The sequence below is a fragment of the Athene cunicularia genome, unplaced genomic scaffold, assembly GCF_003259725.1.
Source record: "Athene cunicularia isolate RWA unplaced genomic scaffold, athCun1 SCF_13, whole genome shotgun sequence".
Lineage (NCBI taxonomy): Eukaryota > Metazoa > Chordata > Aves > Strigiformes > Strigidae > Athene > Athene cunicularia.
The window spans coordinates 51,030-76,707 of NW_020799189.1; the positions used below are offsets into that span (position 1 = coordinate 51,030).

The window sequence follows — 25,678 nt, forward strand, 5'->3', positions numbered from 1 at the left end:
CTATACATTCTTGACATCCCCTTTTTCCAATGGTCAGTGTGTTCTGAGCTGCCCCTGTTTTGACCACAAGCTTGAAGGCTACAAATCTCAGGCATCTCTCAGTCAAAACATGTTTCCCATCTGGCTGTCTTTCAGTCAAACTCAGGCCTCAAAAGGCATTTGCACTAAAACGAGTCTCAAAACAACAGAAAAGCTGTTCAGCAGACAAGGAAATCATTCACTGCAATTATCAAAGCAGAAATGAATAAAGCTATCATATACTTCTAAGTGAAACAGTGCTTGCTGGCAGCATTCAGCAGGGAAAACGCATAGATGCTTTCTGACTAAAGCACACAAATGCTTCCGAGGAGGTGAAAACTGTGCCAGTTTACCTTTGAGAGACAGACCCCACCACTGGTGTTTACGGGGGTTCATACACCTGGACTGCAACATTCATTCACCTTTAGACAACTCTAATATTTTTACTCCTTTATTAAGCTCCTTGAATTTCTTAGCATCTCCAGTATTAATAGAACAATACCAGATTTTCCAGAGAAAGGGGGTATTTGGGGTAGCTTGTATTTAAGGGGAGCAGAAACCGGTGTGAACATTCATCACGGAGGGGGCTGCTGAAAACCAGTGAGACGTGTGGCAGATAAAAGGTTTTATACCACACACACGGGTACGCCGGTATGGACACTGCACAGGAACTGACCCAGGAACACTTCCAGACTACCCTGTATCCTCCTGGCTGTAACACCCCTTATCGAGGCTGAATTCACTCTTAGACACCTCAGTGATTCACAGCGAACTTAACAGAGCCAGTTCCAAAACTTAACCCAGCAAACTGCCTCTTTGCAGTCTGCAGGTATGTGATGCACAAGGTACCAGAAAAAAAAAAAGCAGCTCCTGGAGGAGATGCATGATCTGATTCATGAGGGATGACTTCCCAAGGTCCCAACATGAAACCCTTTAATTCAGCCAGTGTGCTGGCGTGGAAGGCCACACATTTATACGGCACCTTTCACATTCCTGCTTTGCAGATGCCCTTGGTCTGCACAAACAACATTTTCATGAGCAGCCAGAGTGAACAAGAATTTGCACATGTGAAAAAAGCAGCACTGAAATGAAGAGGCTCACGATGATTATTAGTGCTACCTCTTCCTCTATAAACCAAGAATTTCTATAAAATGAGGCTACCTAGCCTTTCTTTTGCAAATCCAAGGAAACTCTTGATTGCTAGTTCAGACAGCTCACTATTTCTTAAATTAGTGTTAGCGTTTGAACAGTTGTTAGCAACCATCATTATTTTCACACTGCAGTGTACTCAACTTTCCATTTACACTAACATGTGAGATTACAACCTTAATGGATCTTGGCTACACTCAACATTATTCCATGAGCTCTAGCATCAGAGTGATTGCTACACTGCTTGCTGCCCTGTAAGAGAACAGCTGTCTAGAAATTCTCTATACAAACAGATTAATTCACTAAATACCCAGCCAGGTGGCCTGAGGTATCAGTACAGCAGGAGACTCATCTTACAGCTGTTCCATTCTGACCATTATTTAAGGTATCACAGAACTCAAATTCCATGAGTGGCATAACATGCACAAACAGATACAGGAAAAGCTGATCTAGATAAACCAGCCTGCTTTTGTGACAAAGTCACAAAGGTCCTCTGCATATGGAGTGGAGGCAGTGAGACTTACACTGGCTGTCGTGTAAGATTCAGCAGAAGCTTTCTCCTGGTGTAGCACTTCAGGACATGTGCTGTGACTTCATTAATGATCAAGTCCTGTTTGTGTGGCCGTGCCGGGATCCTCAAGACCTACATCCAGCATGCTGTAATAGCTACTGACACACAGCTTCTGGGGGAAAGCAAGAATCCTGGAGAGTTTTTATACAGCATTAAATCAAGCTTCGCTTTCCGTCCTTGTCTTATGCCTAGCAAACTGCACATTCAGAAAAATGTCATCTTTCTTTAGCCAGCTTCTTCCACAGCGTATCTTCCTTGGAACTAGATTTTCTAGTCAACCAGCACAGAAACACACTTCAAATTTTTATTAACTGAATGAAACTAGACTATAGAACATTTAGAACATTTTTATGACAGTTAGGGGAAAACTGTCCCTAGCAGCACACACAGCTGATGGAGCATCAGGAGTTATACAGGGTTGTATTCAGAGTCACAGACAGAGGACTTTGCAGTTTTCAAATTAATTTCTCAGCATATAGTCTTGTATCTAAACACAACAACAGTGGGAAACCTTGATGGACCACAGAACCTCTACAGCTCTATCACTCCCGTTTCACTTCAATATCCGACTCCCTGGAGAGTAAATGACTTCTCTTGCCTTTTCGTCTAGACACAGCACATTGTACAATAACACAATTGAGTTTTTACTGCTTTGTCTGTAAAAAATGTGCTTAATTCAGGAACGGGTAACACATGCATCTCTTGACAGATGAGTGGAAGAGCTAACACTCCAGGTGTTTCCAACTTTCTAATAGCATTAAAAACATAACTGGGAACTCTTAAAGCTTTCTAACACTACCAGCAGTAAACAGAAGAAATCACAGGGAAAGTTGGCCTGAGCGATATAATGGTCTATTGATCTTTTTCTATGATTTATTTGAGTTACAGTGAGTAACTTTCAGTTTCTTTGCTGTCTTAATGTGTTTAAAAGTCAGTAAACATAAAAGGAGAAGCAGAAGGCAATCACCTGGAAGCAAATCCTGTGTGATTTTTCCCTCCAGAGATCAAAATACAGCTGTGTTTTACTATGGCTTCCATTTTAAAACTGCATCTTTCTGTCACCATGCTTACACCTAGGAACAGTACCAGAAAGACAGAAGAGCAGCAGCATCTACAGAGCTGAGGATACTGCAGATTAGAAAGAATGAAAGCCCGTTTGGCTTTTCTCCTCAAAAAAACAAAAGGCCAAGACCTTTGATTTTATACAGTCTCACTTCTACCATCTAAAATAATTCTTTGATTTTCAATATGTATTGGTTGCCAATTTTGTTCACTAGTATTACATCAAGCTCTAGTCCAGCTTCATGATCTCATCACAGGATATTTCTTTGAGCTAATTTGTGTGTGTAGAATTTTGTTCTCTGATCCTAACATGCTATTAGTAGCTTTAAGTGTGTTGTTTAATCCCATGCCTAAGTGAAAATCCTTGAAGAATTTACTCATAGTTTCTGTGATACATTTAGCACTGATCATAGAAAGTTGCACAAAAGTTTTGGGGTTTATTTTTCTGCATTGGTTTTCTTATTGTTGCTTTTGGGTTTTGTTCGGATTTTTGGGGGGTTGTTTTTTAATTAACAAAAGGCAACTTTAAGAAACAGTGGCCGAGATCAATCAAATTAACCTCAGAATTCATTTCAGAGGCAATAATAACATGCTGAAATAATTAATCCAGAAACGGAAATAATTACCATGAAGCTGAAACAATTAATCCAGAAAAGGTTAATTGCATCATTATATCTGTTTGCAACTTCCAGTAGTCTAAGCCCTTCTAACAGCATTTTAGGAAATTCTTTTAAAGTCAGTTAGGCGCTATGGCTGGCAATAAGCAGTGCATTGTGCGATCTCACAGGGCTACCTGAGAACTGACACAAGGCGTCCCGGAGATCAGAACTGGGTGCCTGGTGCTCAGAGGAGTTACCAACCAGCCCTGCTCATGGGCTGCAGCTGGAGCTGCCTCTGGCAGCCGGGCACGTCACAACGCTCTTTAGCACACCCAAGCCACAGCCTGGGCTCAGCCAGACAGAAGCTGAGCTGTGGCTATTGTTTCTGATGCCGTTTTTAAAACTCTTCTTACAGAATGTGTATGAATCAACACTTTTTTTTCTTTTTTAAGTGCACCCGAATCTCACAGTGTTAAATAACTACACTTTAACTGTTACGAAAGAAGAAAATAAATAAGAATGAATATCTTTAGAACCACTTACCCGCTTCAGAAGTTCACCCTCTTGCTTATGACCACAAGCAACAAGCAGGGCTGCATCTTCCCTCACCTCCTCTGCTAAGCCAGAACAGGGTTATCACCACACTGAGAACAGCCACAGCAGCTGCACCACATCACTGGCAGCTACTCCTTCCCTCTGCTTTCCAGTAATCCACACTTTTGTGATTATCACAGGATGGGGTCTTGGCAAAGACTAACTCATCTAATTTACAATAATATGCCAAGAAAATCAATATCTTGAGCTTAAGAACCATCAGACACTTTAGTTTTGGTGGTCCATGCTAGTGGAGGTCCCACAAAACACCCCCATCTACTTTGGGTGTTTGTCAGCTTGCTTTTGACTTTTAAAGGAATCGAAATCTGATTCTGTTTCCATTCTTGAACAAGCTCTTATGAATTGCTCAGGCTGAAATCAAACCTCTCTTTCTGATCGGGGACCCTATTGAGCTGCTTGTTATAAAACACAAACAATTGTCAACAGAAGTTGCTGTGTACACCTGCCACTTACTCAGATCCTCAGGTGCATGTGCAGAGTCTGTCTTGACACATACACTTCTGAAAACCCCATAATCCAAACTCTAATGCAGCCACAGACCAAAACAAGCAAGCTCAAATTCCACTAAACCCTTACGCTGAGAATTTTTAAGTAGCTGAATGCCTCCATAAAGTAAAAATCAGTCAGCAGGAAGCTGTGCTACAGCTGGAAAACAGTGTCTTCACAGAAAAACTGCTGGTCACCACCACCAAAAAGCAGAATGCTCCTGCTGACACTTTGGTGGATGGCTGTCACAGGAAAGAGTAGCAAAGAATGAAGAGACAGAAGCCAGCATACAATATATGCAAGAAGCAAATAGATATGCTGATACTTACATACACCAGGAAAGATTCTGCTTGATTTGTACAAAAAACCCCAAAGAGGCTCTTGCTGGTTGTGGCTCCAATGCAAGGAAAGGAGAGAGAGGGCTGCAGTTTTTTGTTAAGGAAATTTTCAGTTTCCTTGTTTCATCTCTGCTATAGACCTAAACAGACACTAAGCCTGTTTGGCTGCCTTCTGCAAATACAAGGGCAAAAATAACACTGAACAAATGACAAGCTTTTGGCTAACAGGATTAATTACAATCTTCCTTGGTGTCAAAAAATGAAAGGAAGGAGACATCTCTGTGCTCCTGCAGAGCACTGCCATCTGTTATAACCCTACTAAGGACTAAACTTAAGACACTATAAAGCCAAGATGCATTATTTTAGGTTGGCCTTGAAATTTTTTTTAAACCACAAATCAAACCTGCATTTCCAGAATAAAGATAACCAGTTTCAGTCAAGCTCAAAGGATGGTCTACTCTCAACTGCAAAACAAGAGTTTGGATCTTAGTAGTGAAATACATAACTAGCCTTATATCTGAAAACAAACTGTGTAACTGATTACCCATGCTGTTACTGATGAAGGAAGAAATGATTTACACAAGTCTGCCATGGCTCCACAGACCACCGCACTGGAAAAATAGAATACTGCAGGACTGGTAAGACAAGGTGTGCCGAACATTACTGGCAGTCTTTTCACAGTTTTTGTACTTAATTCATCTACAACCAGAAGTTTAATTTCAGGTAAGCTGTTGGGAAGAAGGTCAGAACTGCACCAGGCTGGTAAATCAGAACCACAGCCCCACCCCAATCATTTCCTGGGCCTTATTCTATCTTTTTCTAGCAAAACAGCATTTTTGTCTTACCACAATATTCTGAATTTAGTTTCAGGAAGTCAGTACTATGTGCAGAACATAACATTTTTTGCACATTCAAAAGGCTGTAGGAAAGTAGGGCAGGAGTTATTCACTTTGTTCTAAGGATCATCTACAGGTCAGTACCACACCTGCACTGAGGCACTGAGCAAAACAAACCTGTTCCCACTGCCATGGTAAGCCTAGGAGAGAATCAGGCCTAGTAATAGGAAGTATCCTTCATACAGCTTACCAAAACATCGTCTCTTTTAAGAAGGAATTAATTCTACTGATCTTTGGTAAAAAGTCACTAGCTGTGCAAAGTGGCCTGCATAAAGGATAAGATAAAGAAGGAAAAATCAGATGAGCAGTGGATGGGAAATCCAAGGGATTACCAAAAGGGTCGGGATCTAGGAAAGACTAGAAACCTGAAAATCACACCTATTTAAACTCTAAGCTAAAGGCTGACACATACTGAACAATTTGCAAGCTTGCCTCTAGAATGGCTGTGGAACACACAACCCATGCTAAATTCAAGGCAAGTTCAGGGCACAGCATCACTAGGGATCATGCCCTTTATTGTTGCTTCTGATATGCTCTGCATTTCAGAATCAGCCAGGGGGTATAAGGAAGATCATCTTCAACTGGGCAAAGACAGCAAGTGAACTTTCTTCTTCACCAAGGGATTGCAGTTTCCTTGAAAGAATGTTTTCAATTATTCAAAAACTGGCATAGCATGCAGCACCAAGATCCTAGACCCTGAAGCTTCCTGAGCTCGGCAAGCTCCTTCAGCTCCCGGCAGCACAGTGTGAGCAAAGTCTAGATCCAAGATTACTCACTTCAACACTTCCGGATTTGTCAGAGAGTGTTCTCCCCAAAGTGGCTACGCTGCACGCAGGACACAATTATACAGTACAATTTGTAAAAGTACAAGAAATTCCCAAGTGTCACTTCACAGTCCACAAAAACCATACGCAGCCAGCACTGAAAATAACTCTGTCACTAGTTGGGGAAAAAAAGAAGATCAAAATTTACTCTTCACTGTTTTATCCATGACAAACTGGCAATAATAAAAGATACCCTATAGTTCTAGATAATGTTTTCGGCAGGAATTCACAGAACTCTAAAATTAGTTTTCGTTTTATTGTAGTTTCTTTACATTGTGATTTACGACGCATAGTAACTATTGCCTTTTACATGCAGGCCTCATTTTCAGAGAGGCAAAAACTAGACTGTTAATGCTAAGCCCTTATGGCTCATTTGCATATGGACCCAAAAGCAGTTCATATTTTATTTCTCAAGGTGTTTATAAGCAGGATTTAAGTCACTGTCAACAACAGGAATAAAATATAAATTAATGAACTTTCATTCTAATAGGCTGTTGCTTAAAAAGCCTACCATCTGAACTGTTGTTTATAGTACTGCACTTAACCTGAGTACTAAACTGACAGTTGAAGCCTGCACAGAATCCACTTTCTAACAATATCTCAATTAAAAAAGCAATAAATAAAATGCAGTATCTAAAAAAATGGCAAGTCCTTTCTCCCACCACAGTCTGAACTACATCATCTGAAACAGGTCTGGGACAGTCTTTGGGTACCAGCTATGTAGTTCTTTCAGCATCACAGACTACCCATAACAATAAAAGAAGCAATTGGAGTTTTGTACAGGATGAAAGACAGTTCCCTTGAGTGTATGTCTCAAATACCTTAAAAGGACTTGTTGTCTTTGCTCGAGATAGCTTCAGAAATGAGACACAATTATTCTGTGACCGCATGTTATCTCTACTCTGTATTGTACAGGCAAGTTGAGTCCTTTTGAAATGTGTTATATTAACCCTGATACTGACATGGGGACTTCATGCTCCTAAACTGGGAAGTGGCTTCCTAAATTGTGGTAAATTGTCATTGCACTGACAAGACGGTTAAGGCTTTAGTAGAGTCTCCAGTCGTCTGTTCTACCTTGGGATTTCCAGCTCCGCTGGTTGCCAGCTCCTTGTCAGTAAGGCCCAGGTTAGGCAAGTTGCAGAGGGAATCGGCAACAATCCACACTGTCCTCTTCTGGTCACCTCCAGACGGCACCATCAGGATTGGGACTCTGCAGCTTCTGGCAGCCTCCAACACAACTTCACCTCTCTTCACAATGCCCTGCGAATTTACAACAGGTTAAAAAAAAAAGTAGTGATACTAATACAGTATTTTAGTTCTAGCCTGTGGTTTATGGATATGTACTGAACGCCTGATAAACAATTAAGCCCTACATTTTACAATATGAATAAAAAATTCATTTAAAAGTCCTGTCAGCAGATTTACATTCATAATCATTTAAAAAAAAAAAAAAGGAAAAACAGCAAATCAAAAATCCTTGAATTGGTTTTAGAGGACACAATAGATGTATAAATTTAGTATAAATTCCTAAAAGAATTCCTGCTTAAAAGCCATAAAGTCTAAATTGATTACAAAGTTTAGAAATATTCACCTTATTTTACAGGTGAGGCATTGAGACTAAGAGAGATCGTCTGAATTCAAAGTGCTTTAGTTTGTGCTCCACTTGCATAGCACCCTCTGACTAAAGTTTAGCAGTTTGATCCAAGATTTCACAAACCTACAGAAGAACCAAAAATTCAAATCAGTTTACATGTTCACAATCACTAGATGAATTTCAGCTTTCAGATTCTTTTATTAAAGACTAATACTGAAAGACTCTATGGCTGAAGGGGGAGTTGCAGAATGTAAGTAATGGTAAATCCGTACAAAAGGAAAATAAATTCTAAATAACTTCATACTAATAGAGAAAGGTATGGAACTAAAAAGTAACAAAGGTCGCTGACCAAGAGATACTGTACTGTCATTGAACCCAGACAACAGAAGACTCTGAGCCTCTTGGATATCAAGGAAGTACATGTGGGGAAAATAATTCAGAAATAAGTGAGAACGGAATTAAAATCTACTTCTGTGGAAAAAGTAAAAGTAAAAACGAACCATCCAAAACTGCAAGTACAAGCACCTGCAATTTCCACTGGCTTTTATGGGACTTGTGAAAAAACAGGCTACTCAAGGGAAAAACAAAACCAATTAAAAAAAAGGAAATATCACCTCTGTATACCTGTTTCACTTGCTGTTTACAGAATCATTGAGCTACCAAACAGTACCTTCAGCAGTTTTTCCCCTATGGAATTGTTAAAAGTGCCTTGGCTAGAACATCCTTGTCTAGGTGTTTGTTCCAGAGAGGACAAGGTATAGAATTTATAGCTCATCAAGCCTAAAGTAAGAGCTGAACAAAGTGAACTGAACTGATGACTACTATAGCTATGATCATGTTGGCAGGACAGGCTTCCCTGTCAAAGTCATTTTGTTTTTTCTAGATATCAGAAAATTTCTCACATTTCTCTGACACTTTGACACTATCTGTAGCAGACATTTCTGTAAGCAAAAAATTTATTCGGAACAAACTTCACCAAGCCACAAAACAAAAAGGCCAGTTTCTTAGTGTTCTGCCACTGCTAAAAACCCTAACCTGTTAAGTTAGAGAAACTATTTTGATATTCTGAAACTATTATACTTCAGCATGTAAAAAAGTGTGTCATTTATCCATCAGCTTCAAAATCCCCTAATTAGTGTCTTTCCAAGTACAGATCCTGTTGTTTGAACTGTGTACCAAAGAAGAGCTAGAAGAATAATGCAAAAATACTAATGAATACTCACATGTTCTTGAAATGAACCTCCTTCATTCATGAACATTTTGAGAGATCAAATTTAAATCACACAAATGTTCACAAGAAGTATACAGGTGTAATACTGCATTTAAATTATCAACATTTTAATAACCTGTATCACTGAGCTGATGGGCCTTTCCTTATGAAGCCATAAAGTTCTTTGGGAAATGTGCCTGGTCTTACTAAATTTTTCAGTATAGGTTGTAGTCAAAGCAGATTCCTTTACTTGTGTTACCAGAAGATTTTACAAAATGCCTGAAGACAGATTGGAACACAAGTTCCTAATGTGTGATGCTGAGAAAATTATACTATTTTAAAAAATGGAGCATTCTGCCTTTTAAGTCCTATTGGATGCTTTCTGTATCATTAGGCACACACTCACATGTAGCCTCTGGATCGCCAACTTCAGAAACTAAAACCCAGTCTCAAAGATAATTAGGGGCCTAAACCTGAGTGAGGGTCCCTGTAACTGGACTAGACTGTATCTTCTGTGGCCATGCCGAGTAGGGCAGCACTCGTGTGTCCTTATTCCTCTCCACACAGCAAGAGGTGCTGAATTTGTTGTACTTAAGTATATATTAGAGTGGAAAAGAGAATTTACTCTGAATAAAAATTCGTAATTTTACCGTTGAAAGGCACACTATATACTGCCAGGATATATGGAGGAGCAGAGAAATCTGCCAGTTCTGCCGTGCGGGTACAGAAGTCCTCTAGAGCACGGCCTGTGCCAAGCGAAGCGAGGGCAGAAGGCCACTGCAGGAACAGGAGAAATGGAAGAGATGAAAGAATTTCATAAATTATCCCGTGTTGGTGTTTAAAGCATAGAAAATAACAAACCAATTCAGAACAGTGTTAACGCTTAAAAAGACTCAGAATTATTGAACTTGATTGACAAATTAACACCAAAATGTGACCCTGTGTGTTTATCCAGAAAGAAGAACAGGAGAGATTTCACACGCAGATACACTGTTGGACAGCAGACAGTAACACCCAGCCACACCTACTGCAACACACCTTACCCAGCCAGGGTTCACTGAGAAAATCCCCCAGACTGAACTGAAACTGCCAGGTCATTGTGAAGTTTTAATGTTTTGGGTGCCATCACCTGAGAAAGTGGCTTGGAAGCCCTCCTGCTCGCTGGCCTACTAACAGCAGGCGAGACGGGAAAGCAAAGCCTCCATCCTCCTCAAATCCACTGAAGGAAAGGCAAAGCTGGGCACAGTGACTCACTGAATGCTGCCGTTACCTGCTTCCCCTTAAGGTGAGAATACCACCAGAGTACAAAACATGTTTAGTTCCTGAGAACGACCCTGAAGCACATCTGTTAGCCAGTTAATGCCTCTATGCACATCGCAGCAGTTGTGCCCCCGCGGCACCGGCTGAAAACTTTTAACAAATTTGGGACAATGCCAAGACAACTAGTATTCCCTGCAATGTCAGCCCTTGCTAACAGCATGAGTTACAAGCTATGATATGGTAATAAAACCCAAGCAGCTCACAGAACTTTCATTCACCTTATAGTAACAGAAAAGTATCTGCCCCAAGTTACTATACCACACGGTATTCTGAAGGCAGACCATAAAGCTCCAACCGCATCAGTGCTGAAGTACTGGTTTTCTTTATGCAGAAACTATTCTACTCTTTTGAGAATAGGCTTTAAGGTTTAAACAGAAAGCACCTACACTCAAGGTCCATGACTTTCAACCAGTCAATTTGTTAGCACACATACATGAGTTGATGGTAAATATTTATGGTCACCTTTATTCCATGGACAATTAGACATTCGTCCATATGGAAAACAAAGTAATTGGACTCTCACAAAAATTTCTGCCAACTGATCACTGAAGGAACTCTTTCCTTGATTATGGATGACATGATCGCAGCTGAACCATGTACTCCTCTAATGATGTCAAACCTTGGTCAGACACACACAGTCTATTTGTCAAATCCCGATTTAAACTGAATTCTCCAAGTCAAAAGGGATCATTACAGCACTCATTTATACGTACTCTAGGATTTCGACTTTTCACAAGCATTGTCTTATAGCAATAAAGTTAAACCATATTCTGCCTTAAGCTTGTATATAGTAATTCAAAATTGGTTTACAATTGCTTAAGTCACCCATCTCCAAACAGAATGGGACCTTGCACCAAGCTGAGCGCAGCCCCAGGCTAAATGGGGGGAAAGCCAAGGGAAAGGGGGTGCCAGGCAGGAGCTGCCTGTTCAGGCTGCTGTGAACCCACAGTCCTGTGAGCTTTTGCAAGCAGAATCACCCTCCCTCGGGAGGAGACAGAGGCTGCAGGTCTCCACTGCAGCACTGCCCTGCATTACCAGCTCTGCTCACTATTAACTATAAACCTCACTATAAACTATAAACCTCACTATTAACTATAAACCTCACTATAAACCTCACTATTAACTGCAAAATCACCCCAAACCACCCAGGTAGAGTTGCTCATCCAGAATATCCAGGACACCTAAGTAAAATTTAGACCCCAGCTGCTTATTAGATAAGTATCATAAACAGACATTCCAAGCAGGGGCCATAACACATTTCCATTAACGCGACCTGTGTTTTGCCTTTGTGCACCCTCCAGAGACACATTTACCTTTGTTATGTCTTCCCAGTTTCAGACAACCCTCTCTACACTAGTCAATTATTAATTTTACAAATTTAATGCTTAACTGACATATTCAACCCCTCCCATCATGATACTGAACCCCGCAGTAGCCCACAAAATATTACCCTCCATTCCAACAGTGTTTTGCATATGCTTTTATTAATTTATACTGGACATATACTTACCAAGATGTTAGATACTCAGAGCATCCCCACATAATAAGCATAGCACACGCAGGAGTAAAAGGAGATTTTGCCCAAGTGTCAGCATGGGATGGATAAGCAAAAACCCTCAGTAATACAGTACCGGGACCCATCTTGAAAAATTATCTGACTTGAGTATTGGGTTGTTACTTGTAGGCAAGCCAAAAAAAAAAAAAAAAAAAAATTGAGAAAGCAAATGAAGAAACTTGTGTGGTAACTGCAGTGACACCAGTGCATGACAGGCAGGGTAGGAGAAAACAGGAATGCAACTACCTGACACTTTGACAAGCAGGCAATGAAGCCTTGTATCACTGTTAAAGCCGAGGGGAAAAAGCCGAGATGACCTTAGGCCATGAAAGTCCTTTAACTGGCAACAAGCAGTTTCATCTAATGACTGGAACCATGGGAAAGATGCAAAGAAAGAAACGGCACAGCCAGAGCAACAACCCCGAAAAGTCATTTGTGCAGCTCTAACTGGACTGACACAAGCAGGCAAGGCTGCCCTAATCCAGGCAAAAGGAGAGGATGATGCAGCACTGAGGGCAAACATAAATATTTTTACCTGCAAAGAATGAATTGTGTAGCTGAATTTAAGAGATTAAAGCCAGGCAAAGATTCAAGTATGAGAAACTAAAGAAAGACCTGTGCTGGAGAGAGTGCCCAGAGAAATGCAGTCCTGCAGAACAAAGGACAGTAGTAATGTTCACCGAGACAGGAAAAAACAGAAGAACAAGGTTTCTTTTAGTTATATGGCACCTGTGCTGACAGCCAGGTGTGTGCAAGGGAGCAGTCACAAATACAGGCAATTATTTTCCAGGCAAACAACTGCAGAGGGGCAGAAAGACACATCTGAGAGACCCAAATGTATGTGGGCATCTCGTTCTACTGCATGTGTGCAGCCCTATTTCTGGACAGAGTCAGAACACACGTGTGCACCCAGCACAGTGCAGCTCACGCCCTGAAGTTGGGCAGGGTGGGCCAGGAGCTCCAACAATCCTCGGAACTTTTTATTAACTTGTAGTAACATACAGCTGCTTCCATCTCTATCAGCCTTCACAACTATCTGGTTTAATGACTGTAATTTGTTAGTATCTCAAAATCTCTATCAGCAGCTTTTTTTTAAAAAATAGCATTTTTTTTTCTTTTTTTTTTTTAAAAAACACATTTCCTCTCTACTACTGGTAAAGGTGGTATTTAGGACAGTCATCTTCCCATATTAGCCACTACTGGGAGAAGTGATGGAGAAATTTGTCGCTCACACACACCTCAATTTCTCCTCTCACACACCAACCCTTTTTCCCTGCTGTTCTATCTCCTAATCCTCCTACAGAACTTACAGTGGTCTGGGTGAGATCCTAATCTTTTCAATGTGGTTATTCGAATTCTCTCCTACATTTCATCTACCCACATTTACATTCTTTTCATTGGTCCTGTAGGGCTGCATATTTCAGGTCATTCAGGTCTTTTACCATGCCGCTTTGCATTTTCCTTATTTCTTTTTGCCTCTCTTACTCATCGGAAAAAAAGAGCCACCGAGCTGGAAAGCAGAGAGCTCAGCCATAGCCACTATCAATCTTCTGAGACGTAGATAACTATATGCTATGTCTAAACTTTTAAAGTTGTAACTGATGACTTCTTAGTTGGAACGTCTGAATGACCAGAGTTTCTACAGCAATATAAATCTCTTTAAAGTGCATCTGCATCAACCATGTTCATTTGAAAAGTGTCTATTATACTGCACAGGCTAATCAACATTAAACTGTTCCAAAAACCTGTCCTCACAACTCCAGTTTTCAGCTTTTGTGCTAACTGTAGTGCTACAGTCTGACACCATTTTTAGTGAAATGCTGGCACCTTGTGGCAGAAATCGGTCACTGCAAGAATGATGTCTTGGAAACCATCCCGATGGAAACCACACATCATTAGTCACCTAAGCAGTTCATCTCAAGCGTCTGTGCCAGTTCACTATTTACAGTACTACGAAATCGGCATGTTTGCAGAGTTACTTTGAAAGACATTTTTATTTCCCTAAATCTCATTTATGAGTAGCATTGCTCTTGTCCAGACTATCACGACTTCCCACCCCTCTCAAGGGAGTTAATGCCACTCTTGGGGCAGGTGGTGACCATCCCTGCAGGTTCGACAGACACTCTCAGTATTCAGGAGATCCACCTACCCAAGCTTTTATCTAGCACTGCCAATCATGCAAGAATATTCTGCTGAGCAAGTTGTTTAGGAGGAAGAAGTTTCTCATATGCTCATCTATTTTTCTTTCTTCCCACCGCCCGTGAAAACCTCGCCCCCCCTCTGTTCTCTGGCTCCTTACTCCTGCCAGCCCCTCAGCAGAAGCCACCCACACCACTGGCCAACAAGAAAATGAAAGTAAACAGGGGCTTGGAGGACCTTCTTCACTTTGTGAGGAAAGGGTATCTCCTGCACCACAAAGCTCCTAACACGGTGCCTGGATGATGCCAGAAAGCAGCACCCACAGCTCCCGCCCCTCCCCGGGTGCTGGGAGCAGAACTGAAGAGCAGCGCCGCCCTGGTCAGGGAGCCGCGACCCCCTCCCAGCAACTCGCCAGCCCTTCCATGCCAGGGCTCCTTCCCTTTTAAAAGTGAACACAACGAATACGGGCAGCCCCAGAGGAGGGACTAATGTTTTTATAGGTACACAAGAAAGCTAGGTTAAGGTTTTTAATAATACTTCATTTAGTAACTCCAATTCTTTACCTAGTGTTTATTCTTCATTAGGATCATTCACTGGTAACAATCTGTTACTGTGGTGCTAAACATTGATCCTGAGAAGTATTTTGAAGGGGTCTTTTTACTCTTCAGGTATGTATTATTCTGAACATTCAGTTTCTTCCATTTTTAATTCCTTATCCTTCCGGAGAATTCTGCTTATTCTTTTGCTTTCTGGTTGGGGGAGGCGGGGTGAGGGTGGTGGAAGACGCATGTGTGGAAGGAAGCATCGTGTTGGTTTTGGTTATTTTACTACTTGTTAGATCTCACTTTTCACTAAAAAAGATTTTGTCAAGCATTTTTTCTTAACATAAGAAGGTGATATCCATATGTATTGGAATCTCTTTTGCCTTCACACATAAGGATGCACAGTTACCTTGACGTAAAAGCTCTCGGTCTGTGACTGTAATACCAAGAAGCATGAGCAAGCACTTCTCAATTTGTGGACAGTCTTGCTAATGGAACTGGAAGAAACCCTGTGGATTTCATACACAAAACACAGAGAGACTCAAATCACCACCTACCCCCATGCACATCTTGCTGACTCCCTGTTGCCACTGTGTTGTCCCCTTCCTAGTCCCATCATTAATTTAGTCCCATCATTAATACAGGGCTGAACACAATGAAGCCCTATGGCATCAGTCTAGCCTAGTATTAAAATTAACACAGAGATCTGCCTAACAGCTTGGGTCTAACAACCCAAATCAGGTTTACAGGCGAGAGCCAGAGTTAACCAGCTTTTTAGGGCGGGAACTGCATCTGCATATCACTGTGCATGCCCACATGAAACAGCATCTTTAGATGTTATCTTTCTGGCTTTGAAAAACATTATTCACTGATACTTGGATGTGAACTTCCTGCAGAAACAGAGAAACATGCTATACCTATATGCTTTAATAGTGCAAAGGTTTCTTCTACTATTTATCAATTCTACCTCTTTATTTCTATGCTGTATCTCTGGATGTATTAATCCAGTGATTAAAAAAAAATAAAAAATCAAGGGGTTTTTTTTGAAGTAATTTTGCATTAGTGTACTACTTTCTCTGACAAGTTAGCAACAATCTAGAAACCAGAAAGGCTTCCTTCCTAAAATTAATTTGCCTCCTGCCCTCTCAGGGAGTATAAAATTCATCAGTGAATACTGAAAAAACTGCACAATCTGGTACTGCTAAAAGGAGAATGGTCCTGCCATTGCAGTGTAGGTAATCCAGTCTGCCCAGGTTACGCAAAGTGAGCGCACGGGCAAGCGTTTCTGTAAAAGACACCAAGTAACTCCATCTGGGTGAGCGTTTTTAGTGAGCACTGCTCCAGGACACTGGTACACTGGAAAACCTGCTGTGCATCCGCCGCACATAGTGAGAACGTGCTCAGTGCTGGTGTCGTTCTCTCCTGCCAGCCACAGCAGCATTTGTGAGCCCAGCCACAAAGGAACATTTGCATGACACATTCAGACTCAGGGGTGAGAGCTATCGAGACAAACACAGACTTCACATCCTCTTGAGAAACTTCCAAACCCCAGTTTCCCACCACAGGTTCCACAGGGCATTTCACACTAAATTCGATCCTTCTCTGGGAAGCTGTTTTTAAATGACCAACCAGGAGCTAGTATGGGCAAATCTCACAAAGGAAGACAATTTTAGCCTTCCTTGTCTTCTTGGCTGAGAGAGAAGATTTTACATTCAGGGGCAGCCAGAGCAGCACACAGTCATAAAAATTGTCATTGTTGAGTTTTTGGAATTAGCCTGTAAAACTCCACAAAAACCTGCGTAACTGGAAATCTAACATCAGTTTGAACCCATCAGTTTCACATATCCAAAAAACTGACAAACTTCTCTCTTCAAAAGAGCACTTGTGTTCACATCTGAGTCTCTCAGGGATGTGTTTGGTCTTGCATCATCGTAATGTAACAGCTGTTATGTAAACTGAAAGAGAAAAGCCCCTTTATCTACACATCTGTTTAGAAACTCTAGGCAAGGGTTAAGAGACTTGGAGCTTCTTGCTTTGTGTGAAAAGCTCTTTTCAGGTATGAGTACAAAGTACATCCTTCTTTCTTCAGCCAGCATGACGAATACAATATTTTGATCTAATAATGTCCATAAAAGTTGTTTTAGCATAAGCTAAAGAGCAGGTGCCATTGCTGCAGATGTTCAATCTTAGTATTTCCTTTACTTCACTCACTGGAGAGCACATGTGTAAGTAAAAGTTACACTCACCTTGAGATGTTTATCCTCACTGGCTACAGGAACACACAAACTTGTCGGTCAGTCAGTTCCTTCTACTATTGCTTCCCTAGAAGAGGTTTCAGAAGCACTCTCCTGCAGTTTCTGATCTGCAGCAAAACATGGCAAGAATCTCTTCACAGAAAATATGCAAACCTTTTCACATCATGTCCTCAAAAAAAATGCTTTTATGTATCTGCTGAGCCTGGATCATATTTTGGAAGCCTGAGACAGCTCGTTGGGTTTTTTCCCCCCTTTATTATCATCCGTTACTAGTAAAGGTGCTGCTTCTCATTACAGTTACACCAATCACAGAAAAACAAACACTTAGGCATATGGAAATAAAACTCACCACGCTGCTCATTTTTTGAAGAGGATGAGCTTGCTCTCTGCTTCCATAGGCTGTTAAGCTCTTCTGTATTTCCATCCTTTGGCTTTATGACCAGCCGACAGCCTCCAGCAGCACCTTCTGAAGAGGATCTCAGTCGTTTCTCAACAAATCTGCCTTCTCGGCATGGACTGAAGCTGTCGGCAAGATCAACCACAAACAGAAAAGGAAGCAGCAATCATTACAAAGAACTATCCTCTACAAATATTTTCTTAATGGGAACTCTGCTTTGCTTGAAATGCTTACGCTGAAAGGCGATGGCACAGAGCATGTTCTGCAGAAAGCACACCCTGCTCACCCAGATAAAACTGTCACCTGGGCCACCATGGCACTGCTCAGCCCAGTGACAGCACACTCGGCACGCTACTGCCAAGCCCACGGCTCCTCACAGAATCCAGAGGGACCCGTGCTCCATCCTTTCCCTTCTTCCCTCATTCTAGGACGTTTCCAAACTTCAGTAAAACCCACTAGAGAAACTATCGCTTGGTCCCCTGCTGCCACAACCTGCCCTGCCTTACCCTGTGTCCAGAGGCAAGTCCAGGTTTTGTAGGGCCAGGTCACAGCTTTGTTATCACTGCACAGGACAGGGATGCACATTGGGTTGGGTTTCTGTTTGGCCTCCCTGGCTCAGCTCCGCACCCGCACCCTCCAAACCCAGCCTGCAGCCAGCAGGCCGAACCCCAGTCCCAGTTCCTGCTGTTGAACAAGAACACACCAGGAAAGAGGAGGAAAAATTAGATTTTGAGGCATTAGAGTAAATTTAGAGATGGGGAAAGAAAAAAACATAAAAGCATCATAAATGTAACACAGAAAATCTTATCTCCTGCTGCTTTTTGTGAGAGAACAGACATTTTCATCAGCGATGAATCCTGCTACAAGAAAGATCTATTTTTAAAAATGCACAGAAATATTTTGGATCCACATCTGTTTTTAAATACTATTTTAGCAAAACCAAATGGTCAAGCCAGCCTGTTTGCAACAGAAAAAACTACGTATAACCATACCTTACTGAGCCCATGTAAGCTTTTCCTGTATTTGTCTCATTTCATATGGCAGGTTTTTTTCAATGGTCCTTTTGTATGCTTGGCCAGTTTCTAATGTTAAATACATTCTTCATCACACGGGTAAAACAAAACTGAGCAAAAAGCACATATTGTAACTTCCACTGGAAAGACAAAGGCTGTGTCTAAATAATAACAGAGATTACTCCTAATAACTGAACCGTGAACGTATGCAGCCTTGGCTTTCCAGGTGGTGACAAGCTTTAACAGAACACATTGCCTCTAACTCAGACAACAAAATGGCATTTCTTCAGCCATTCTCCCTTCCTTGCCTCTTGGAGGAAGGGCACAAATAAACTGTCAACATTTCTCCTCCTGTCCAAGCAGCAGAAATCCCCACCCATAAAACAGGAGCCAGTTATAATATACTGCTCTTTCTCAGTCTGCAATAGCTGTCAGAGGACGTTTCCTATACACACATACATGGACACATCCATGGATACACGCATATGTGAATGTTCATGTGCATATACAGTTTGAATAAGTTGAATTCTCTTCATATTTTATTAATTCTTTTAATATTATTTGCATAAACTCTGTTTTATATATATATATATATGCACATTATGCAGTGTAAAAGTGACAAAGTTTAGCACTTCAAGTGACAATTCTGCTGGCAACACAGGAAAAAATAATACATATTTCAGGATATAAATACCCTCAGAAATTAATGAAATAAGATCTTTCACTAATGTTTTTCACACATTGTGGAGGGGTTATAACTGCCATACATGTCCTATTATGAGCAAAATAGAAGGTGTTCCCTTTCAGTCTTCACATTTAACATAATTATTTCTGCTTACCACTTTATAGCAGTGACCCTTACAGAGTGAAAGTCAGCTACATTTCTTCTATGAAACCACTCATCTTCTGTATCCAACATCCTCATCCCTAGTGGCATCATCCCAAAAGCCGCAACAGGGGAAAAAGGGAACAGCAGACACCCCTGCAATGGTATTATGCCATTCCAGATGACCCTTTCCAATTTAAACTGGACAATAACTCTGATCCCACAGCCAATCTAGGACCTAAGAAGCAGCCCCTTGTATCTTAGAACGATGAGGTTTTTAGAATACTAACAAGAAGCCAAGTAAAGAAGAAGGATCAAGGAAAAGTGAGAGTCTGAGAAGGCTTTCAATTAGATCAGGCTCCTTGTTTAGGACAAAATACAATTTGCATCGTTATCATATCACGGGAACAGTCAAAAATAGTCTACACCATATTCTGTACAGACATCTGAATCTTGGTCAAATACACAAACCACCACTTTGTAACACTTTCCAATTGTAAAATCCAGTTATTGCTGAAACCAAAGTCTTTACTCAATGCTGCATTAGACAGACGTTCAGATTTTGCGTGCCATGGAATGGATGTTTGATGCACATTTTTTCATCTGGAATCACACAAGACAGAGTTTGATATACTGGAGGAAAGTAAGTAAACTATTCTGAAAGCATTTAATTGCAGCCAGAGTAATGGTGGAATATTTCAGGACCTGCTCTTCCTCAGGAGCTTGGCCACAGCTCAGTTTGAGCTCCTGTGCTGAAGTCAATGCAAAGGAGAAACAGGCAAAGTGCAAACAAAACATCTTCCCTCTTGTCAGCAATTTAAAAAGTTTATCTTATGGAAATAGTTTCCTTTCACTCTCATCTGGACCAAGATGTCAAAAAATGCAAATTAATCTCAGAAATAACTTAAAGTCATGTATTCAATTGCCAGAGAACAAAGAGGCCACGTTTTTTTTTACTTGGGCCTTACTCTTTCCACACAGGAGATCTTTGGAGGAACCATCCAATTATACAGTGCTAGGCCTTTATCTTGCCTACAGCAGTTGTATGAATATAAAATACAGGAGTGTACAGGGCAGGAATTACACAAGCAGCTCTACATTTTATATATGGCCGTATCGTGTCCCAAGAAACAAAATGCTCAACTTCCAGACAGTGACTGTGAGGGCAGAAAGAACCCCGCAAGTGTTAAAACAGGTTAAATTGTCAAAATACTACACCAGTGTCTCCAGAGAAATCTACTCCACCAGTGCACCAGCTGGAAAACAAAGCCCAGTGTTTTTCTTGCAGCTTCTGCCAAGCGGTTCCTCACCCCCTGTGCCGGAGCAGCACTCGCTCTCGGTTCGGAACTCCAGTGGATGGAGCCACGGAGCTGCTTTTCCATCGACTGAGTGTGAAAAAGCAACAGCCGGTGCTTTTTGCATTTCTCATCGCCTGTGAGGCAACATTTAGGACTTGAAATTATTTGTGAATATTACCATTATCAGAATTACACATGCATACCGAAAGCTAATACATCCTTATTCAGAGAACTGTGACGCACAGGCCAGCACAAACGCTCTCTTGATAAACAACCAACCTGCGACCACCTCTCAACACTTTCTAACCAAAGCTTTCCTAAAGGATGTTCTCCTTCAAGACGTCCTAGAGTATCAAACAATATCTTCCACACAAAGAACAAAACTGAATTATCTAAGTTGAAACTGGGAGCTGACAGGACCTGCAGCTGAGAAGCCTCAACTCTACATCGGAGCAGAACATCAGTACTCATCTGCTCCCTGCCTCTCTCCTCCACAGCGGTGTGATTGTCAGCCTGCACTCACAGTTTAAGGAAAAGAACACATTTTCTTTAATGCTTTGCATCAGGAACCATGTAGTAAATCAAAACACACAGGACTAACGTGTGAATCTTTACTGTGAACACACTCCACCCCTCGAGTGAGCCCGACCCTACTGCAGGAGGCAAGGACCACAGGACAGACACAGTCTCTATACACCAGCTGGCTCTAGACTTAGGCGGAAATTAAATTTACCCCAGGATACTATGAATACCCACAAAAACACAGGAGAATACGTATTTTTAATTGTTGGTGAGCCAAAAAAGTCCTCATGCAGCTGATGCACTTCTAAGGAGCAGCCCTTCAGCCAACAGATCGCATCGTGGCCTGTGGCTCCCACCCAAACCATTAAACTTCCACCATTCAGATCCCAGCACTACGTTGCCCTCAGCATTTCAGCATTATCACCTTCAATATTGTTCCAATTTTACTCCAATATTATTTGTCTCTCTAGTACATCTGTGACTTATTTTTAACTGCCCAGCTCCCAGAGGTCACTACATGTGAGCAATCCTGCACAGAAAGAGAATGTAAGAGCCAAAAAGGCCATTACAATTTTGTTTTACATTTAAAACAAAAGCAAACAAACACAAACCTGCATATACATTCTTAGGGCTTTAGTTGTTATCAAGGATAATGCAACTGGATTAATAGGGCCTTACTGAAAATAAAAACCCAAATGCCTGCACAGCAGAAGGCACTAGCTAAGAAAGGTGGGACTGTTGATACTGAAACAATTTGTTTTTGCAAACAAAACGAGTGGAATTCCCGCTTAATACATAACGGGTCCATTGGCTGTTATGAATAACACTCTTCCCTTTTCTTTCCTTGTGCACGTCACCCTTGCAGCGTGGTACAGAGCTCAAGAATTTCTTTTGTGGAACAGCGGCCGCAGTTGTGTTCTCTCTGTGAGTTTTTACAAGCTAATACCATGTCTGCACTTGCTTGGAGTTTAACTCTTCTCAACTGTTTTTATAAACAAAACAGCCAACATAGGAAGCTAGACTTAAAAAATGATGTGTGTCAACACATGCACACACACACAACTCCACACACTTTTTCCTTCTGTACTGAAAACCAATTCAGCAAAAGAGCTTTTATATATATGGGAAAAAAGAACACAGAATCTGAGCACTGAGGTATATCCCAAGGCAAGACAGGAGATTTCTTTCAGTTCCCTGTGTCCTGCAGCCCAGGCCTGTCCCTATTTTCAAGTGCTCAGGTGCTTTCAGGAAGTAAGAGGCAACAGGCAGATAAATTTGCAATAAATAAACCTGAAGACACACACACACCTCACAGCCCCATCTCCCATTCTGACTGGCCTTGTACCAGCTGAAGACAGCTATTTCATAAACCCGTAACTGCCATTCCCAGGGCTGACATCAGATTAGAGGTGTCACAAACATTCAAAGAAGAAAACTGGCCAGAAGTTATCTGTATATCCTCTCCCACCCAGGGGCCTCACCCCCCTCACCCTTTCCTGGGGGCATAGGTGCTACCTGGGCATAGAATAAATCACATCACAGAACTTAACTAGTTATTAAAAAAAAAAAAAAAACACACACACAAAACAAACAAAAACCCACAAAACCCACAAAAAATAAACTCCGTTTTTTTCCCGTTTTCTTCCCTCCTTCCCCAACTTTCACTGTACTTAGATAACAGATGAATTTGATGAATCCCCTGGTGGCTCCGGGTCTAAAGCACAAGTGAAGGCCATTTTTCTTGAGGGCCACTTGACAGAGAGAGTTACAGGGGGGAAAAAAACAAAACAAAACAAAACATGCCAAAGCTTTGGGCCCCCCCAGCTGCCCTTGGCCCACACTGAGGACGGCAGGAGAATTACAGAAGCCAGAGCTCTCTCAAACAGAGATGTCTGGCAGCTTTCATCACATTACTGTTGGAAGTCTGGCAAGAACGCTCCAAAACTGCAGGAAAATATCCTGAGGATACATCTTCCTCTTCCTGTTCTATGAGCACAGCTGTAATAAAATTTCCCTACACTTTTACAGAATCTTTAAAGATAATCAGTAGATGCATGTTTCCACTTACTGTTTGGAGTACTTATTTTCAGAGAATTTTGGTAAGTCAGAACAACAGAACCAAAACAAGGCCAGTTCCAAGCCCTATGACCACTGCTTCAATGCACTGCCTTTCAATTTTTGCCATGTTTTACACAATTTATTATTTTTTATATTCTAGATCTATGTTTTTAGGGTTTCTACTGCAACTGCTTGAAGGAAAGAAAAAAAAAAAGCTACAAAAATTCTACATTCTTTTCTTTCTTAAAAGTACTCCAATACTCAAAGGTATTTTGTTGACAACTTTGATATGAAAGAGCACCCCAGATCTCCCAGCAGTCATCACCTAAGATGCGTTAGAAAAGTCCCTGAGACAAGATGCTCTGTTCAGTAGGTATTGAGAGCAGATGCCAGCAGAGATCAGCAGAAATGCCATTCTCACCCACCCCTCACTCCACACCGCCTCACACGTGCAGCAGAGATGACAAGCAGCCCCCTTTCCCACTGAATTCCTGTCTTAAGTCACACTTTAGTTCAATAAAGCTGAAAACACCCACAGCAAACTCACTGTCATTGCTCTCCGGGCTGAAAATCAGTCAGATTATTCCAACCCTGCAGTCACTGTAAAGCGTTATAGCCCCAGCGAGGTGGGACCCCGTAGCCTGCATTTAACCACACGGGAGATCAGGAAGGGTATGGAGAAGACATCAGTTCCAGGAGAATGTTCAACTACTCCCAAATTATTCTGCATCTGCAATGCCACACAGAGATTACTTTAGAAATCTGAGGAATGTGGCCCACCCTATCTTGAGGGCAGCAGGAAATATTCCAGAAGCTTCCTGAAGCCTGTCAGGGGATTAAACCCAGAAGATTCATCCATTTGGCCATATTAAGCTGAGTTAGCATTAAGCTGACCACCTGACCTTCACCAACAGGAAAAACTTAAAAAATATGCTAAAATGTGAAAAAAAGAAATCCATACTTACCAATTTGCCAAAATGGGACAAAATGAAATACAGCCCATTGCATAAAATTTGGAATTGTTACACACACAGAGAGCAAAGTATTTTAAGCAAGGTTATTAAAATAAAACATTTCAATTAACAACATTACAATTACCAAATACAAGGGAATACAATTCCCTGGTGGAAAGCCATACGGCTTTCTTTTGGAGGCTATTTCTGTGTAAGTAACACACAGAGAACTTCATGCCAATTTTCAAGACACAATTTCACTTGATTTTTTTCTGAGTAACTTTTAAAGAAAAGCACAAGAGCAGATACTTTAGGAGGAAAAGGAAAGGGTTATCATCTTATTTTGATTTCACCTGAGGCACAAGCCTGTCTCTTATACACATCTCATAAACTCTGTTTTATATATATATATATATGCACATTATGCAGTGTAAAAGTGACAAAGTTTAGCACTTCAAGTGACAATTCTGCTGGCAACACAGGAAAAAATAATACATATTTCAGGATATAAATACCCTCAGAAATTAATGAAATAAGATCTTTCACTAATGTTTTTCACACATTGTGGAGGGGTTATAACTGCCATACATGTCCTATTATGAGCAAAATAGAAGGTGTTCCCTTTCAGTCTTCACATTTAACATAATTATTTCTGCTTACCACTTTATAGCAGTGACCCTTACAGAGTGAAAGTCAGCTACATTTCTTCTATGAAACCACTCATCTTCTGTATCCAACATCCTCATCCCTAGTGGCATCATCCCAAAAGCCGCAACAGGGGAAAAAGGGAACAGCAGACACCCCTGCAATGGTATTATGCCATTCCAGATGACCCTTTCCAATTTAAACTGGACAATAACTCTGATCCCACAGCCAATCTAGGACCTAAGAAGCAGCCCCTTGTATCTTAGAACGATGAGGTTTTTAGAATACTAACAAGAAGCCAAGTAAAGAAGAAGGATCAAGGAAAAGTGAGAGTCTGAGAAGGCTTTCAATTAGATCAGGCTCCTTGTTTAGGACAAAATACAATTTGCATCGTTATCATATCACGGGAACAGTCAAAAATAGTCTACACCATATTCTGTACAGACATCTGAATCTTGGTCAAATACACAAACCACCACTTTGTAACACTTTCCAATTGTAAAATCCAGTTATTGCTGAAACCAAAGTCTTTACTCAATGCTGCATTAGACAGACGTTCAGATTTTGCGTGCCATGGAATGGATGTTTGATGCACATTTTTTCATCTGGAATCACACAAGACAGAGTTTGATATACTGGAGGAAAGTAAGTAAACTATTCTGAAAGCATTTAATTGCAGCCAGAGTAATGGTGGAATATTTCAGGACCTGCTCTTCCTCAGGAGCTTGGCCACAGCTCAGTTTGAGCTCCTGTGCTGAAGTCAATGCAAAGGAGAAACAGGCAAAGTGCAAAC

The 25,678-nt window shown here is 41.2% G+C and overlaps 1 long non-coding RNA gene across 1 annotated transcript in view; it reads right to left on the reverse strand.

Annotated features, from left to right (window-relative positions):
* LOC113490542 overlaps positions 1-4,101 on the reverse strand; it is a 16,192-nt gene extending 12,091 nt beyond the window's left edge. The window contains exon 1 of the long non-coding RNA XR_003400255.1: positions 3,943-4,101. This is a non-coding gene — a long non-coding RNA (uncharacterized LOC113490542). The remainder of the gene's footprint in view (positions 1-3,942) is intronic.
* Between the last annotated feature and the right edge of the window lie 21,577 nt (positions 4,102-25,678).